Source organism: Pan troglodytes, chromosome 10 (assembly GCF_028858775.2).
Source record: "Pan troglodytes isolate AG18354 chromosome 10, NHGRI_mPanTro3-v2.0_pri, whole genome shotgun sequence".
Classification (NCBI taxonomy): domain Eukaryota; kingdom Metazoa; phylum Chordata; class Mammalia; order Primates; family Hominidae; genus Pan; species Pan troglodytes.
This window is the reverse complement of record NC_072408.2, coordinates 116,525,602-116,545,025: the sequence shown is the minus strand read 5'-3', so window position 1 is coordinate 116,545,025 and position 19,424 is coordinate 116,525,602. Positions and strand designations below refer to the sequence as shown.

Genomic DNA, 19,424 nt, shown 5'->3' with positions numbered 1-19,424 from the left:
TTCTGCCCTGGCCATTGTCCCATCACCACAGCAGTTCTTTCACTGTCATTACTGCTCTGAAATTATCTTGATGAATGGTTTAGTGTCTGTCTCTTCCACTGGAGTGCCGGTTCTACTGTGTCTGCACGATGGGGCACACAGTAGGCACTCAGGGTGGCAGATGGTCAGGGACGGAGGTAGGGATGATGGGCCTGGCCTGAGGCCCTTGTTCATCTACCTCATCCCAAATTCTACTCTAAGTGATGAGATGTAGCAGTGGAATGTATGTGTGTGTGTGTACACGTGTGTGGGGAACATGTCCTGCGTACACTCTCACACACACCTCCCCCCTCCACCTCCCCTCCTTCTGAAAAGTGGGCCCAGAGGATGGGCGTCCTTTCAAAATCAGCCCGGCGCAGAAAAACGGCTGTGACAGCACAAAGCCGAGATTGAATCAGCGACGGGCCCGATTGCCTGGTGACGGTTACAAATGATCTGATGTGGAAAAGACGGGATCAGATGTGCGCAGAACAACGGCTGCTCCGCGCCCCCACATGCCAGACAATGGGCTGCTGGGCAGGCGGCCGGGCAGGTGGCGTCCAGGAGCCCAGGACAGGCTTAGCACAGAGTGGCCCTTCCTGGGGCCAGACACTCCCCAAATGCGCAGCACCTGGGCAGAATGTTCCCACATGAGACCAAGTGCTAGTTCTGGGCAGTTAGATGTCAGCTGAATTTTATTTTCTTTGTCAGACTCATTTCCAAATACTAAAAGATGAACATGACTTTTGTAATGAGGGGGAAAGAACCTCCTCCCACTCGGCACTCAGTCTCTGCACTCAGAGCCTCAGAAGCATGGGTGTGAGGGGGTTGTACACAGCTTCACAATGACCACTGAAAGCGGCCCTTGCCCTATCCCCAGGGGTTAGTTGGGGGGCTCTAGACCTGCACTCTCAACCACCGAGTAACAAACATCCTCTTACTGTGATGTGACTACAGCCCTGCGTGAGAAGGTTGTGTCCACAGACGGTGTGGCTTGCCCAGGGTGCACAGCAGTGAGAAGGCTGGGCCTCAGGCCTCACAAACCCTTCGCTGGTCTCTTTCTACTCCAAGGCCAGACATACAGTAGATGCTCAATAAATCCCACCTGAACAGAGAGCTGGGCTGGGACCTTTATTTCCCACACTCCCTGCATGGTCCAGGGTTCACAGTTCGGGGTCTCTCCCCGCTCTTTTCACTGCAGTTTGCCACCTCAACCCGACAAACCCCTCCACACACCCAGAACACACGGGCCCCAGAGACCCTCAACATGGGTGGGCAGAGGGGCAGGGCTAGAGCCTCCTCCGGGCCCAGCTTACCAACTAGGCAACACAGGCCCCACCCCCAGCCTGTGTCATGGAGGCTCCAGGGCTGGGAAGCTTCTGGATAAGGGAGAGGGCCTCTCCTGCAGGAGGTCTGGGCAGGGGGTGGCTTCATCAAGCAGCAACTGTGTGCCGGGTGCCATGCCTCAGCTCACGTGGAGCTGGAAGCCCTTCTCTTGAGTGTGAATACATCCACGCCTCCCATTCTCCAGCAGGGGCAGAGGCTCCGAGAGGAAGAGGATTTGTTCCTGGTGGGGTCTGGATGCGAACTAGGTCTGCTGGACTCTAAAGCCCATGGCATGGCTGTGCTGTGGGAGGGCCGGATTCTGAGTGGGCACCCAATGTCCCACAGGACCAGCCGCTCCTGGGGTAGGCGCTGGGTCACCTCCCCAGCATGCCAAAGGGGTGATCCTGCAGCCAGTTGAGTTACCCCTCCCGCCACCACCATAGCATCCTAGTAGCCCTCATTCTCCAGACCCGCAAGGCACTACCCCTCTGGCTCCTGACGTACAGTGTCTAGAAAGGACGAAACAGCACCTCAGCTAAGGCAAAAACCCAGAACTCAGTTTGAACCCTGGCTCTGCTATTCACTAGCAGGGCTGTCTTGAGTAAGCCACCGAGTCCCTTGGGGACTCAGTTTCTCCATATGAAACATGGAAGTAGAAACCACACCTTCCTCACCAGCCGGTTGTGAGGATGAAGCCGGTGATGAACACATGCAGTGTAGCACTCGTGAACTGCCCGCCCAGCTCTCACCCCAGGAGATGACAGTGATGGGCTCAGAGGGGTGAAGCAATTTGCCTGCAGTCACACAGCAGCGGGGGAGGAGGGCAGGGATCCTTGAACCCCAGGACCTAAACCTCAATTCCTTCCAGCAGTTTATCCTTTAATGCCAGGGACAAGGCCCCAAGCGTGCCTTGAGAGTGAGAGGGGATGCTCCAACGAGTGCAGTCACCAAACCCTGCCTGAGCACCTGTGGTGTGCCAGGCTGCAGGAACCCAGAGAAAAACCAAACACAGCAAAGATGAACAGACACACGCCCACGCAACCCCAATCCCAGGTCAGACAGAGCTTCAGGGGGCCCAGAGAAGAGGGGTCCTTCCGAGGACAGGCTGCTTCCCAGAAAAAGGAGTATCTGAGCTTCTTGTCTGAGTGTCCCAAGGGCAAGGGCAGCACCTGGCACGGAGCCCAAAGGCACCAACAGGGGCTCAGTGAGTCTGATGAGGTGGGCCTTGTGGCACTAAATGAATGGTGTGGGCTGGAGGAACCCCACCCCCCTCCGCCCCCAGGCAGGTGCCAGAAGTAGTACCTTGTAGGCAGCCATTCGCCTGCAGAATCTTCCTCACCTCCTTGGTTATTCCATTTTAGCAGGGGGGGGGGAAACTGAGGCACAGAGCAGCAAAGCCACATGCCCAAAGCCATCTGGTAAGAAACTGGTGGAGCAGGGATTTGAACCCACATTCACCTGGCTCCGTAATAATCATCATCCCACCAACAGCCCCTCAGCCTGAGGAGAGCCAGCCTGTAGGGTAAGGGTGGGCTATTTGGGTGGCGTGGGCAAGGGAAGAGTGGACGCAGGCCACAGGGGTTAGGAGGGGCCTCGAAGGCAGACTGAGGCCTTGGCACACCACCCACAGGCAAGAAGGAGCCACAGAGAAGGCGCGGTGGTCATGGCAGGGACTTTGGAAGTGGCCTGTCTGGGTTCAAGCCCCAGCTGGCTCCCCTACGTGCTAGCTGTGCAGCCTCAGGCAGGTCAGCTAGCTGCCCCATCTGTAGAAAGGGGCTCATAATATATCTGCCTCACAGATTGGTGCAGTGGCATTTTGGCACACAATGAATTGTATGTGTTTATTAAATCGAAAAGAAGAAAAACTGAAAGCTGGTGGAGGGAGTCAGTGCCCAGTCAGGTTTGGGGACAAGCTGGCTGCTGGGCCTGTTCCCGTATTTTGGTCCAGGTGGGTGCCAGGCCCAGGGAGCGGGGGTGGTGGCGCCGTCTCCCAGCCTTGCTGGGGCATGCGCCAGCATGTGCATGCGTGCGCGCGTCTGTGTGTGTTGCTGCAGCGGCTTCTATGCAAACATGTTAATTTGTTTTCATTTTGTGTTTTTTTTCCCTCGCAGGATAATTGGGTGAGTTTGAAGTCTTGGCGAGGCTGCTGATTATAGCTATTTGGGTGGTGCCCTCGTGGGGCTCAGGCCCTGCCTCCTGCCTCTGGCGGTGAAGGCTCTGGCTGGGGGTGTCTTGAGGGGCTCAGGGAGATGCCACTGGGTTCCGGGGGCTCTTGCTGGCCGGGGATGGGGAAGGCAAGCTGTCCTGAGACCCCCCAGCATGCCCCTCACCCAGACAATACAGGGTCATTAAAGGGTGCAAATCTGCCCACACCTTTTTTTCTTTGCCCTGTTTGCTGCATTTAAAAACTTATGATGTGTTTGCCAATGTCCAAAAGAAAAATAAAAACTAGAATTCTACCTAAAATTCTTATTGTCTGCTTTCTCTTGGGGGAAAAACCCAAACCTGGCAGTGCTGGAACCCCTGGGCTGATGTGTCCTGAGGGTGGCTGCAATGGCTTTGCTCCTCATGTTACCTGCATGGTCCCCGGCTACCTGAGTTTTCCACCCTGGAGAAGGAGTGGGACTTTGGAGTTGGAATGGCCAAGGCGTCCTGGGCAGCCATGTGACCTGTCAGTACCTGGCTGGCTGAGCCTCTTTTTTTTTTTTTTTTTTTACCTGTAACCCCACTGCCTTGCCCTGGGAAGACTGAAAGGAGATGGCAGAGTTTTCAGGAGCATAGTAGGGGTTCGGTTAGTCTTAGAGATGGAACGGGAGCTCCCTGCTCTGTGGGCGTCCCGCACTTGATTCCATCCTTGGATGTGTAGCCCTGTCACTGACCTGTTTGTGTCTGTCTCTCCTGCTAGGTGGGAACCAGGTCTCTGAGGGCTGGACTGGATCTTTGGTTCCAACTTCACTGAACGCCTACCATGTGCCACACTGTGCACGAAGAGATGGGAGATTGGTGAAAAGGGCTTGGGTGGGGCTCTGGAGGTGAGCAGGTACCGGACCCTTAGCCCTGCAGATGGTGAGGGTACACCTGGCAGATGCCCCAGTCTGAGCAAAGGCACAGAGGAAGGTACGGCCTGGCAGGTGCAAGCCCATCCCAGGTGGCTGGAATATGCTGCAGGAGGCCAAGTGGCCTTTGAGGGCATCCTGCATGGCTCTGCTCTCCCACGGGGCTGGGTTCATAGAAAAGGGACTCCGTGTCTATAGTGGACTTCTACAGACGAGGCAAAGTGGGGATTAGGAAGAGACTAAGGGCTAGGCCTCACCGGAAGCCACAATCCCCGTGTTATCTCTTTGGGACCCTGGGACCCCTGACGAGTCACCTTAGCTCTCTGATCCTCACACTGCTTACATGTAAAGTGGGCTGTGGCAGGGACCCAGTGGGACAGTCCCTGGTGCATGATTATGCTCCTGGGAGAGACTTCAACACCCACCACCCACCCACTGCTGTAGCTCATATTCTTCCCCTCCCAGGAGGCAGCAGGAATGCTGGGAAACCCCAGCCTATGCTTGTGTGGCCCGAGTGTGCTTAGGTACCAAGCTCAGCACTTTATTCAGGTCCTGGCACTACATCTTCCCCCACTGCCCCTGGGGCGGGTTCTCTTTCATTTCCATTTCTCAGTTAAGGAGATCGAGGCTCAGAGCGGGTTGAACAGGTATGGTAGCCTTCAACAGGGCCCTGGGCTTGTTTATGAATGCCCTGCAGCCACTAGCCCAGAGTCCCGCCACGATTGAGGGACAGAATGTCCTTCAGGGAACAGAGACACCTGAAGACTTCCTGCTGGTTTTCATCCAGGACTTTGGTGGTGGGGTACACCTGAAGGCCCAGTCCCCAGCACCTATCTCTGCTCTTCCCCTAGCCTACCCTGGGGAGTGAGCACCTTAAGCTGCAAAACTGGACCCCAAGGCATGACACAAAGGGCAACTCTACAGACAGAGAAAGCTTTGGAGTCGGCCACATCCCCACCCCATGACCACGTGCCAGGTGGCAAGTTGCCTGTCCTCCGTGAACCTCAGTGTCTGCATCTGAAACATGAGACTACCGCCCCTTGCCTGAAGGGTGGCTGGAGTGTTGGGCTCAGGGCTGGCACACAGCAGGCCCACAGCAAACCAGGTTAATGGCTGCCTTGGCTCCTCTAGCAGCCAAGGACCCCCAGGAAACAAGAGCAAGACACAAAATAGAGAAGGAGGCAGAGCTGATGATGACAGGCTCCCTGGCCAGTCCCCTGGAGGTGTCGGCCAAACCTCTGTGGAGGGCTCAGGCCTCCACAGTCACACGGGATGGCAGCTGACAGCACCCCCTCCCCCTCCGAGAGGCACACAAAAGGGCCTCTATTCCCGCTCTGAGCATTTGTCCCTGGCCGGCCGGCTGCACCGCCCTCTCCCCACTCTGCTGGCCGCCCGGCCCGGCTCAAGCTCACACAAAGGCCAGTGTGTCCCAGCCTGGCCTCAGAAGACCCCGACCACAGAGAGCTGGAGAGCTCAAAAGGGCCCTGGGGAGGGCGTGTAAGGTGTGGCAGGGCCGCGTCCAGTCTCTACAGGGAGGGGGCTAGGAGGGCACAAGAGACTTGGGAAGGAGGAACCTGGGCAGGAGCCGGCTCCAGCATCCCCACCTCCCAGCCCGGCCACCTTGGGTCAGCTTGGACCTCTGCTTCCTCATCTGTACAATGGGGACCATGACGATAGCACACCCAACTTTTTGGACTGTCAGAGGTCTGGTGAGACAACATGGGGCCTAGTGCGCAACCACACCCAGCACCTCAGAGCCAGGTGCAAGGCAAGGGTGGATGGGGGTTGGCGGGAGTCCCCTGGGGCCTGGCCAGGCATGTTCTCAGCATCTCCCTCCTAAGTCCCACCCTGGAAGCCAGGCGGACCCAGGCCCCTAGGGAAGCGGGAACAGCACCTGCTTCTAGACCACTCCATTCTCACCCTCCACCCGGCAAGGTCCACATCTCGTTGGTGCTGACCATCAAGCCAGGCCTGAGCCCCCCTGCTGCTCCTGACCATCTCCAGGCAGTGGGCAGACAGCAGCCACTGTTTACCAAACACCTACTGCGTGCTGGGACCTGTAGACATCACATCTTCTTTCAGCCCCATGGCTGCCCGGGGTGGGTGCGGGAGGATGGTACAATGGTTACAGGCTCTGCAGCCAGTGATCCGGGGCCAAATCCTGGCTCCACCACTTCCTGCTGTGAGACTGTGGCCCTCACACTCTGCTAAGAGGGGCAGCTCACCCTCACAGGGTCTGTGCAGCAACCAGATGGGAAAACAAAACCAAACCATGATGTCCCCAGGCCCCAGCAGGCTTGAAATCCTGACCGCTGGGCTGTTACCCTCAACTCACAGATGAGGAAAACTGAGGCCCCATGCTTGGCATGCAGGAGGTGGACCATAAACCTGATGAGTTATTTTAGGAGAGGGAACAGGGATTTGAAACCAAGTCTGGTGGACTCTGAATCCCTTTTCTACTTGAAGGTTTTGCCAACTTTTTTTTTTTTTTTTTTTTTTTTTAGCAATTTTTTCTTGTTTCCCAGCTTAGCTTGTGGGTCACACAGCCTACAGAGAACGGGGCAGGAGGCCCAGGCCAGCAGCCTGACCCATCTTCCTGGCTGACCCCCAGCAACCCTCGCCCTGCTACACAAAGTCCCCCTTTCTCTCTCCCACCAGCTCAGGGCGGCCAAATGAACGCAGAATACCAAGTAATTAAGCCGGCGCGCACCATCCGGGCGCCCGGGAACACTGTGGAGTTTCCCTTTTATGTTTATAGCAATTGTATGAAAATGTGCAACATGGAGCAGCACCAGCTGACAAATGAGACGAAACAGACAGGATTCCGGGCCGGCTTTTTTCCGGGCCTGATTGGCATTAATTGTGAGCGTTTACAAAGCAGAACTCAGCGCCTGACATTTGCTTCAAGCAAACGTTTCCTTCTAATAGTTTTAATGATTACAATGGGAGCTGGTGATCACTACAGGCCGGGAATGGGCTGCCTGGTGCCTGGCCTGGTCTCACCTGGGTCCCAGGAAATGGGGATGTTTCCTGCGTCCCACTTTCCCCTGCTACCTGCTGCAAGAGGGCTGTGCAAGGTGCCTAGCCTTGGACACTGGAACCCCCGCTCGGGGCCTGGCTGCTGGCACACACAGTTGGTAAGGCGCATGGGGAACCCACAGGGTGCAGACCCAGGGGAGGGAGGGGGAGGGAGGGGGAGAAGAGAGAAGAGCAAGCAGGACCTGGCTGGCCTGGCTCTGAGGCTGGAGTACCTCGGTGACCTCGGGTGAGTACCTTTGCCTCTCTGAGCCTCAGTTTACTCATCTGTGAGAAGGACCATAGCACTCACTGCGCAAGGTCTGGTGAGGATTCAGGGAGGGCCTAGCACAGCACACAGTATATCTGTAAAATGGGGGTAGGAAGTGCCCCACAAATGCTGGCTGCTATTTTCTTGCTGTGTAACCTTGGCCAAGCTCCTTCCCAGCTCTGGGCTGGACTCTCCTCACCTGAGGGGCAGGGACTTGGCCAGCTGGAGTTGCTCAGCCCAGGGTTCCAGTCCCAGCTCTGGCCTCTTTTCAGCTATATGGCTTGGGAGAGTCCCTCAATCTCTCTGAACCTCAGTTTCCCCCACCTGTAGAATGGAGTTCATCATTCCCATAGATTGCAGGGTGGTTTCCGGATGCCAACAAGAAAGGGAGTAAAAATCCTGAATTCCTGGCAAGCCAAGTGCCTGTGTCCCATTTCCTCTCCGGAAAGCCCTCCAAATACCTCCCTCATGCATTCCTTCACTCACTCGTTCATTCATTCATTCAACATTGGGTGTTCCAATTAGAAACTTGGGAAGACATTAGTGTACAAAGCAAAGGACCCTCACCCCCACCTCACAAGGGAAGAGAGATGACAAGCAGAGAAGCCCTTTACGTCCAGCACTCCCATTTTACAGAGGAAGAAACTGAGGCACAGAGAGGGAGGACCAACAGTTTGAAGTGACCCAGCTAGGATGGGGTGGCATGAGAATCGAACCCTGGCAGGTTGCTTCAGGTGAGTCCTCTCAGAAGCTCACGCAGGCCCCGGGGGAAGCCTCATCTGAGGGCCCGAGGAGGGTGGGCTGCTGGCGCCCAATGTCCTTTACATCTTGGGTGGCATTCATCTGCAGAGCCAGGCTGGGCACCAGGGCAAGAGGCACCACTGGGAAGAAGGGAGTCTGTGAGGCCTGGTCAGCCCCAGCCTCCTGGAGTTGCACTTCTTGGGTAGGAAGGGGACAGGAGGCGCCTTGTCCTTGGGGCCCCGTGACACGGCTCTTTCACATGTTTCCATGAACACTGTGCAGTGCCCACTCCACACCAAGCCCTGTCTCACAGGCCATGCATAGTGTCAGCCAGGTAGCTGGAAAAGGCCAGGACCTGGTACTTGAACCATGGCACGGCACGTGCCAAGGCCCAGAGCTGCGAGAGATCTCAGTGGGTTCAGGAACTGCCAGCAGTTTGCTGAGGCTGTCACAGCCTCTCTGCAGTCAGATCTCAACTTCTGGGTGGGTCCCCTGGGATTCTCTCATCTCTGCCCTATCTGGCCTTGCCAGGACCACCCTGCAGGAAGCCCCCGGGGATGGGTCCCAGCTCTGTGCTTGCTTCCAGCTAGAAAAACCTTGGCAATTGTTTCTTTTGTAGTTTGTGGGGTGGGGAGAAAAAAAAAAGGGGATTTTTTTTTTCTCTTTTGCATATGGTGGCACAGATGGGCCCATGATCCGTAAAAACTGTTTGCAATTAAACTCCCACTTTGCATGGCTGGATTTGTCAGTTGTCTGAACCGGGAGTGGGGAGCTCCACACTGACAGGAAGATGGGATGTGGGACAGGGCGGGACAAGATTCAGGAGGAGGGGCGGAGGCCCAGGAACCTGCTCTGGGCTTGGGGCCCAGGCCGATGCGATGCGGCATCACAGCAGCCCTGCCAGCTCCCTCTCCGGGCATCCCCCAGCCTTCGCCAGGAGTGGGAGCACAGCCAGGCAGCTGGGGTGGGGCTTGGCAGGGCTTCCCTGCCCAGTAGGGACTTGGCCAGTGCTGGGTGCCCTGACTGCGGGGCTAATGATGATGGAGAGAAAGGAGCTAATCACCAGTCTGCCCCTGCCAGGGACTGGGCCCGGGACCCAGGACAGGAGAAGGGTGGCTGGGTGGGGCGAACCATAATGGGGGTTTGGTGGGCAAAGTGCAATGGCAGGTTCAAGACTGAGGTGCCAGAACCTCCGGCCTAGTTGGCAGAAAGAATCTACAGTGGTGCCAAGAAGGGCTGCCAAGGGCCAAAACTGGCTCCTTCCTCATCCCCAGGGAAACTGGCCTGGCCTCCTTATGTCCCTTTGAACGCAGGTAGGGAAATCAAGGCAAATACTAAGAATATCTCAAGGGCCTGCGCTTCTGCTGCCCACATTTGGGAACCTTTTCAGAGGGCTTCCAGAGTAGAGGCTAGTGGCCTGCACCCCTCCCATCCACCCCGGGCTCAAAATGCCAGCTTGCCACCCCTGCTGCTACCCTGGGATGCTTGCATGTTTGGGTTAACAAATGCATCATTTGGCTTTGGGAAATCCTGAGATCGCTAATAATTGTTCCCTGATGAAAAGAAATAAGGCCCTGATACCCCCTTCCCCCCGCTCCCTCCAAGCTGGGAAAGAAAAGTCATAAAAATAGCTTGTTATCTCACCTATTGAGGCTCCGACTGGATGTTACTGCTAATTGGGTATAACATCCTTGTCTTGTTCTCTCAGAAGCTAAATCAAGAAAGCGCCACTGCTGTGAACTAATTATATCTCCGGCCTGCAGCCTGCAGCTTGTCTCTCCCTTTATTGAGTTAAAAAATGGTCACGAACCTTCATCTTTCATCCCCCCAAGCGCTGGGCCCACACTGCCCGCCTGGCGTGGCTCGAAAGGTGCAGACAGCCCAGCAGGAAGGTCTAGGAGGGGTCCTGGGGACAGGCAGCAGGGTAGGGGAGTGGTGAAGGGGAAGCCCTGTCCCAGGTACCTGCCTGGCCCCCTCTCCTGCCCGTCACTGCCAGGCCTGGTGTTCAACTTTGCCTGGAGAGGGGGACTCTGGTCTCTCCCCTCCTTGCAGCTGGGCCCCTGGGGAGGTCAGGAGCATTTCAGTCCGGGGAGTCTTCATTCATTTATCCATTCAATCAATACTTCTTGGATGTCTACCTACTGTGCACTAGGCACTGTTCTAGGCTAAAGCTTCTAGTAGACTGAAGGTAGCCCCCCAAGCAACCTCACCCAGGATTCACAGAGCTGTTGAATAAGTACTCTTAGATGGGACCTCACTGTTACTCTGCTGAAAGAGCTGCCAGAGCTCCCTACTATGGGAAAGCAAAGTCCAAACATCCAGGCCAGCCCTGGCTCCTTCCACAGTCCTCTCTCTCCACATTCTAGCCACATCTGGTTACACACTGCTCCCTTAGTAAACACTCTCACCTGTCTGCCTCTGAGCTGCCTCTCATGCTGTTCCCTCCACCCAGACGTTCACCCTTCCTGGCTCTGCCCGTCAGAAGCCCACCAGCCTTTAAAGCCTCCAAAAAAATGACATCTTTTCTGGGAGGGCTCCCCTGTCTGCCTGCCACCTACAGCCCTGTCCCAGGCTGTGAACTTTCAGACTTGGGTCTGAATGCCAGCTCGGCCACCCAACAAGTGCGTGACCCTACTCTGCTTAGCTGAGCGAAGCCTCAGTTCCCTCATCTCTAAAATGGGTTAAGAATTCTCCCTGGAGGTGCAGGGAGGCTTGCTGCAGGTGTTCTGCAGAATGATGAATGAGAGAGTGCCCAGGAAGGACCTAGCTCTCAGGAAGAACTAAATACATGCTGTTATCATCATCCAGACTGTCAGTGCTCGGAATCTGCATGGATCAACACAAGTGGGAGTTAGAAGAGGGTAACAGACCCTCCCACCTAGAAGGCTTTTGTGGCTTAAGAACAACCTGGATACACAGAGATCCCCTAGAATCCCTCGCTGTCCCCCCTGGTCCTCTGAGCCACATGGAGACGGGCCAGAGGCACCCTGAGCTCATTGAGGCCAGGCAGGCAACTGGTTTCAGCTCACAGGCCCTGCTGATTGATTGGCGCTGCCTGCCCAGAGCCCTGGAAGGAACCCAAGGTCAGGGGAAGAACTCAGCAGGGAAAGAGGGCAGCAATTGATTGGCAATGTCTGCCAAGGGCACAGCGGCATAAGGCAAGCCAGGCCTGCCACAGATTTGCCATCCTTGACATTTATGAAGGACGCGGCTGAGTCTGGGTTGGGAGGGGTGGGGGAAGGTGACCTGCTGAAGGTCGTGAAGCTCATAAAGGAGACAGCTGGCCCAGAATAGCGTCCCCTCGGCCCCTGCCCGAGGACCCTACCATGCCCAGTACCCTTACAGGCAGTGAAGAGGCAAAAGCTTGTGTGGATAATGAAGGGGGTTCTGTGGGCCTGCCATGTGGCCCAGGGCTGCTGCTTCACATCATCAAGGCTAAGTTTCTTTATTCACATGACAGGGATAAAAACACCCTTCAGAGAGGGATATGAGGATTAAATGAGAGAACAAAATGCCAAAGTAGGAAACTCAGTCTGGCACACAGCAGATACCAGTGTCCTGTGATTCTCATAATAGGCAAAAGTATTCAATTACAAGTGCCACCTCCTCCAGGGAGCCCTCCCTGGCTACTCCAGCCAGAAGTAATTGTTTCCACCTCTGATTTCCTTTGAGAGACTGGTGGTGGCCCAGGGCAGGGCCCGCGTCTGGCTTGTTCACTGCTGTGCCCCCCTGCCCCTGGCACAGTGCCCACATACTGTGAATTCCTCCACTGTGGCGATTAACCCACATGCACTTGTTGGGTGGCTGAGGGGGTGCACTCAAGGCCTCTCCCTCGGTACACACCATCTTTCAAGGCAACTGGGGCTTGTTCATCTTCATGTCCCCAGCATCTGGCAGGGAGCCTGGCCTGGAGCAGGGAAGCTCTCTGAATGAACGGATGGATAAAGAGCAAAAATAGCAGTTCCTGTTTACTGCCCATTGGCTATCGGTTACTGCCAAACCTCACAGCTGCCCTCTAAGGTGGTCCCTTGGCCCATCACAGATGAAGAGACGGAGATCTGCAGATGCCGAGGGGCAGGGCCAAGCCCTGCATTCAGGCCTGGGGATTTCATGCCGGGAGGCCCTGCCACCTCTGCCTCCCCCAGTGCCAAGCTCAGGCCTGGACTCTGTGAGGCAGCTGCCCGTGCCCTGGCAGCGAATCCTGGAGCAGACAGCTGGTGGCTGGACCTCCCTCCTCCTCCAAGGGAGGCCCCCCTCCCCACAGACTCTGGGTCATTAAGTTCTGCGTCATTAAGTCCCCATCCCCGGGAGCCTGTTCACAGCCAGTCTCGGCCTCACCCCCTGACCTCCCAGGCCTTTGTCCCCTGTGCCCTCTGCACAATAGCAGGGGCTCCCAGGGCCCCAAACAGCTGCTGCGGCTGGGATGCTGGCTTGCAGTGGGGCCAGGACTGGCCCAGGCCTGTATTCAAGCCCAGCCCACCCAGCTCTGAGGGGCTCAGCTAAGCCCCCTGCAAGCACTATGCACATGCAGGCTCACCCCACCCACAAGCCCATGAGAAAGCTGTTGAGACTCTCCTGAACAAGAGGAAACTGAGGCACAGAGGGGTAAAATAATTTCTCTGAGGACACAGCCAGTGAGAGTGCAGGTGCTCTCTCTCACCGGGTTTCAGCCCAGGTCTGCAACTCCCAAGCTCTCTGTTGGCCTCTAAGGCGCCGGGATCTTAGCTGGCCCCTGCCTCTCAGATGCTTTCACTGGCTTCCCTCTTCCTCAGGGCCTCATAGCACCCTTAGCTCAGCACCCGATGCCCCCTGCACACCCTCCTAGTTTATCTCCCTTTCACCTCCACCATCTTATAAGCTCCCCCTGCCCTTCCTGGTCACGCTCCCGGGTCTCCAAACTCCCTCTGCCAGAGACACCCCCATTTACTCCATGCTGGGGAGAGCCACTCAGTCCTCAGGGCACAGAGCACAGCCCGCTTTGTCAGGAAGCCCTCCAGGACCAGCTGCAGGTTTTCCCTCCTCCAGCCCTGCTCCAGCCCTGTCTAGAATTCCAGTTAACTGCAGACTCATCTTACTCCCTCTAGAGGCTGTGGGCCATCTGATTTCTTATCACTTGACCACTGGGACACGGGCGACAGGGTGTCCTCGCTCAGTCTTTACCTAATGCCTGGCTTTACCGAATGGAACCACGAGTGGGTGGGAAGAGGAGTGGGAAGCTGGAACCCCGCCTCTGCCTTCCCATCTCTGGCTGCCAATGAACCTCATACTTCTGCCACTCCCTGGCTGTGTGACCTCGGGCAGCAAAGTATAATACCTTCTCTGGGCCCCTGCTTCTCAGCAAAATGGGGGTGGTACCAGCATGTGCATTTCTTAGGGTTATGACGTAAACTCTGGAAGGTACTAGTCTGGTGACCTGTATCCAGGCATGATTACGTGATTCCTGACTGTGGCCACTGGAGTGGCCAGGGCATGAATTTGGGGTCAGAGAGACCCAGATTGTGGCTGCACATTGGCTGTGTGGTCTGGGCAGGTCGCCCCTTCCCCAGGGTCTCCGTTTCCCCATCTCTGAAGTGGCACTAACTCTGCCCACAGGGATGCAAGCCCCCCATCACAGAGACCCCATCTTTTGTTTGATGCATGCAGTAGGTACTCAGATATTTCTCAACTAAGCAATCAGGGGTCCAGGTGGAAGGAATCCATCCCTCTTCCCAGCCTCCACCCTTTCCAGAATCTCCCTCCCTACACCCAGCCCGTGCAGACTAAAATAGTCATTAGGCAGATTTCAAAAGATGTCAGTAGCTTATAATTATAGTCGACATCCTTCTGAGATAAAAGTGATTACCTTGGATGCAAATCACTTAGCAACCAATCAGGGCGGCGGGCGGCGCCCGCGGAGGTGACCGGCCGGCACCGCAGCCCTCCTCCCGCGGCCCGAAACGCACAGGCAGAGAAAGCGCACAATAGCTCTTGACACGCAAATGGGTTAACACAATAAAGGCGGCTCCGGCCGCTGCTGGGGGAGAGTAGCAATTCCCGGCCCGCGGGAGGTAATAAAGCGGCCCTTTTGTGCGCGCCTCCTCGTTCTCACCCCCGCCCCGAGCCCAGAGGAATCGCCGCCTGATTGAATTACGGTTCATGAATATGAGCTGCTTCGCTGCCTTCCTCCGGTTTGTGAGGGATGGGAAGGCAGAGGGGGCTGGAGGGAGGTTGGGGAGGGACCCCCGGCCAAGTCCCAGCCCCCGCAGAAGCTCAGAAAAGAGCCACCGGTGCTCACCATGTGGGTGGGGGCCTCAGTGGACAGAGAAGCCCCTGGCAGAGATAGCTGGTAGAGTTCGGGCCTCTCCCTGCAAATGGGGTCTTCAACCTTTGGCTCCAAGGGACTGAGTCATTCAAGGCTCCGTTCTGAGGAGGAGGTAACAGCAGCCATGACAACATGCGTTTGAGTGCTTACTGTATACTGTGTGCTGTGCTAGGCCCTCCCTGAATCCTCACCAGACCCTGCGCAGTGAGTGCTATGGTCCTTCTCACAGATGAGTAAACTGAGGCTCAGAGAGGCAAAGGTACTCACCCGAGGTCACACAGCCTGCAAGCGGGCTGAGAGTACGATCCAGGCCCAACCCACGCCAGAGCCTGGCACCTAATCAGGAGCCACTGCCCATCACCAGGGCGCCTCAAGTTTCTCATCAAGGGGGTTCAGCAGTCCAGCCCAGTCCCAGTTTAGTCCAGAGCAGCCCTAAGGCTCAGAAGGGACAGGGGATGGACGAGCTTACAGGAATTAGATAAGTGAGAAGGATTAGTGGGGGTGGGGCCAACCTTGAGAGAGGAGACTGCCCCCAGAACCGAGGTGGCCACTTCCACGCTTACGGGAAGAGATGTCCAGGGTTACTGTCCTTGTCAAAGGAGATCACTGGATCCTCTGCCCTGCTTAAACCTTCCCTATCCACCTAAGGCTCCAGGACACAGCCACTCACGGCTGCCCCTTTCCCCATCAGGCACGAGGGCCCATACACATCACTGGCTGCTCCAGGGCCACTCCGGCCACCCAGAACAGTCTTCTCACTCCTGTCTGGCACATTCCTATTTGTCCTCTTCGTGACTCATGTGGCACCTCTCCTCTAGGGCTTTTTGACCCTCAGGCTGGGTCAGGAACCTCATCTACTAGTTTGCCCTTGCTCCATCTACATCCCAAGAAGGTCCCTGGGGCGGCCAGGGGCAGCTTCACCGCCTCCCTCCAAGCAAGCCCAGAAGGGCAGGTGACAAGGAGCGAGTTTCAAGCTACACCTTCTTTCCCCTAGTGCTAGAGAAAGGAGTCCTGGGGGTGAGGGGACCAGACAGACCACAAGGCTGGGCGGAAGTTGTTAATCTACTCAATGCTGACCTGTAGGTCATAGGAAGAGAGGATTCAAATCTGCCTTTTGGTGTGGACAAAGCATCTTGGTGGGGCCAGACTCCCCCTCCATGGCTGATAGCCTCTGATGCCTGCAGGGACCCCTGTCCAATAAGTAGGAGTGTCCCCCCAACCCCATGGGAGGAGGTGGTAAGACACAAGGACTCTGGAGCCAGGAGGGCAATTCAGAACCGAACCTCTGCAGCTGCCTGGCTGATCACCTGTAGCCCATCACTTCCTCTGTTTAAGCCTCAGTTTCATTAGCTATAAAATGGGCCACAGCGTATGAGCCACTCCAAGGAGTAACTGAGATCGTGTAAAACGCCTGGCATATAGGGAGATGCTGAGAAAGCTGGCACTCCCTCCTGCTCATCGTCTGGCACGCTGAGTGCCAAGCCCAGGGAGATGAGGGAAGGGAACAGAAGGAATTGCCCAATTCTGACAGCCTTTCCCTCTGCCTTGGCTGTGGAAGTGTAAATACTCGGCGGAGGGCCTCCAACTGCCTGTGTTTGTGAATCTCTGGCGCGCACTCCGAGTTTGTTTCTAAACTGGGAAGCTTCGAGAGGCAGCGCAAACAGCCCTTCTGCCCACCTCTCCCGGCTCTCCCCCAATCTGCTGTTGCTCCTCTGTCCTTGGAAGCTTGTGTGTTTAACGACACCATTTCAGCTGGAAATACCATCTCCCTGCCAAGCCCCCAAAAGCAGCTCCACCGATATTTATTGACCTGTTAATCTAGCTAGAGAGCTTGGTAGAAGAGCAGGGAAAATGCTCGCTGCAGAGACTGGGGCCTGGCTTCTCCTAATGACCCGAACACACACTTTCTCTGCTCTTACCCCGCCCCACGCTGCTGAAGCAATGACACAGTTTTCGAACCTTTTCCTAGAAATGTGATCACAGCAGTTTCACCAGCACCCGACACTGGCAATAATTGCTGGAAGGGACCTAGACGAATCCCAGAGCCAGCAGCAGGATGCTTGCTGGGGGTTCTCTGGGCCTTTGCAGGGAAGAGTGCCAGTACTGGGGTGTGTGTTGGTTGGGGGTGCCCTGACAGAGACACAGTTTATTCAGACCTTGGCACTGATGGGCCTCACTTGCCCGCCATTCACTTAAGCAGCCTCACAATATGCTCGTTGAAATCCTCTTAAACACCAGAAGGAGCAGGGGGCAATCAGGAGTTCCAGGTTGGCCAAGGCCCCTGACCTTGGGGTAGAACAGCATGGGGAGCCCCTGGACTAGGGGTGCAGCAGGCAGCAGCTCCTCTGCACCTTCCTTGGCTGGGGGAGGGGCACCCACATTTTCCCCAGCAGAAGTAGCCTATTGGAGGGCCGGAGGCCCACATCTCTCTGGGGACCCTGGGAACTTCAGCCTGCCAGCTGGGTACGTGGTGGGGTTCAGGGAGGTCTCTTCTATAGCATCTCTTTTCAAAACAGAAAGTTGCTCTGTCTGGGAGGCCTGAGCCCCCAGGCACAGGCCAGGCTACATGGGCAAAGCTCTGAACACCTGTCCTTGCGGGGAGGAGCATCAACAGGGACAGCTGGCACTGCCTCCCTCCCCCACCTTATGGGGCGCTAAGGATTTAGGTCAGAGGACTGCAATGGTAGGGGTGGGGAGAGTCTGCCTTCACCCCTCCACTACCCAAAGGCATCCAGCCCCGCCCCTTGTTACCACGACCCCGCCCCCTCCGGCCTTGGGTCAAGGCAAGTGGCGTTGCCACGGCAACCCCGGTGACATCAGAGGCTAAGGTTTGACGTCATGTCGTGCCCCCACTGGGGAACCTACCGTCCCTGCGAGTTATTTGTGGGAAAGTGGTTTGAAAGAGGGCTCTAAGGTCTAGCCCCATGGGGCACAATTCTCAAACGTGGCCACCTGCGTTTCTGGAACCCCAAATCCCCCTCTGAGGTGATTTCCCTTGAAGATCTCAGAGGCTGCTCGGGAGACCCTCAACGTTTTGCCATCCTGGGTGCCCCCCACCCCCCAGCCCTTCCAAGACACTGGAGTTCCCGGGGAATTTTCGGATGACACAGCCGCTACCTTTGTTAGCTTTATGGGTGGGGTGACCTTTCCTCTCTGGCAACCAACCCGCCCAGGGTCCCGCGGAATCCGAATGGGCCCCCCAACCTCCACTCCCATCGGCTGGCCCATCTGAACAAGTTGTGTTTGGAGGGAGGAAAGGGGCGGACAAGGGTTATCTCTGCTTCAGGACCCCCAACAGCCTAGGACCCCTTCTGTCCAATCCTGGCTGCCCGGACGCCAGGGGGTGCCCCCAGCTCCAGCGCAGAACCCCGCCCCGCACAACTCACCGGATCAGCCAGGCCGTCGAAGGGCACCAGGTCTCAGCTACCACGACGCTCCGCTCGGCGGGTCGCAGCCATGCAGGAGTGGCAGAGGCTGCCTGAGGAAGCCCCCCTTGGGGGCCGATGCCTCTCTCCGGGTGGGAAGGGGCGCTGTCGGTGAGGGCTATCCTGGCGCCGGCCTGCGCCGTCCGAAGTCGGGGGGGAGGGGAGGTCTCCGTTCAGCGGGGGTCACGCTCGCCCCGGACGGGGGCCGCGCGGGCGCTCAGGCGACGCATCTTCGCCGGGGCCCGTGATCGCCACGTCCGGCGGGCGGCGCTGCGCCTCCCCTCGGGGCCCCGCTCAAGGCTGCAGCTCGGCCCGCGCCGCTCCCAGAGCGCCCTCTCCGCCCGCGCTGGGAGCCCGGCGGTCGCGGCCCCTTTCGCCAGCCCCAGCTGCAGCCTGTCTTTGTTGCTTCCTCTCGCTCGCCCGCCCGCCCGCGGCTTGCAGCCCCCGGGTTCGCCCCGAGGTGGGGGGATTGTCTCCTTCGGGGGTTGCACGCACCCGCAGCGGCCCCGGCTCCTCGCCGGACATACACCGGCCCCTGCAGGTTGCAAAGAACAGCGGAGAGAATGCACCGGCCCCTCCTCCTCCTGCTCTGAGCCCCGGGTGTAGGGGGAGGGGAAGCCGGCGAACAGCGGCGGCGGCGGCGGCAGCGGGCGACGCAAGCTCGGATGCAGCCTCGGGGGCCTCGGCGCTGAGAAACAGCCGATCCCAGTGGCGCAGGGCGGACACGGGGACGGCCCGGGGGACTGTGCACCGGGTGTGCGAGCTCGCAAGCCGCAGCAGGGGCCGCGCGCGCTGGGCTCTCACGCGCCCATGGCCCCGGGCGGCGCGCGGGGGCTCCCGGGGCCGCAGCCTCACGCCGTCTGGCGCGCGCCGGCGCCTCGCCTGGTCTCAGGCCCGGGTGCCGCGCGCCGCGCCCCACAGGCGCCGGGCCCGGCTGTCCGCCTCCTCCGGCCGGCGCGCGCAGCCTCTCCGCGGAGCAGCCGACCAGGCAGTCCTGCCCGCTGCTCCGCTCCGGCCCGACTGACAGGCGCGAGCGCCGGCAGCAGCCCCCGCGTCTCGTCCCCCGCCCGCCCCCCGCGGCCCAGCCCAATCAGCGGCGGCTGAGAGGCGGTTACCAGGGTGACGCGGCGCCGCGTCCTGCGAGGGGCGGAGCCGGGGGCCGCCACGCGCGCTTTTCGCGGCAAAATTCAAAGGCCGGCAGGGCGGCTCTCCAACCTCCTCCCCCAAGCAGGGAGGAGGCGAAACTTGCCTCGCGAGGACTGCAACTCCCG

The 19,424-nt window shown here is 57.8% G+C and overlaps 1 protein-coding gene across 2 annotated transcripts in view; it reads right to left on the bottom strand.

Moving 5' to 3' along the window:
- Positions 1–19,175, bottom strand: part of FAM222A (family with sequence similarity 222 member A) — a 56,737-nt gene extending 37,562 nt beyond the window's left edge. The window contains exon 1 of one of the 2 annotated variants that reach the window (XM_001138665.7): positions 18,115–19,175. The gene's annotated coding sequence lies outside the window, so the exon portion shown is untranslated. Of the gene's footprint in view, positions 1–14,269; positions 14,510–18,114 lie in introns of those variants that run through there. The other variant, XM_016924150.3, reaches the window with a different exon arrangement.
- Between the last annotated feature and the right edge of the window lie 249 nt (positions 19,176–19,424).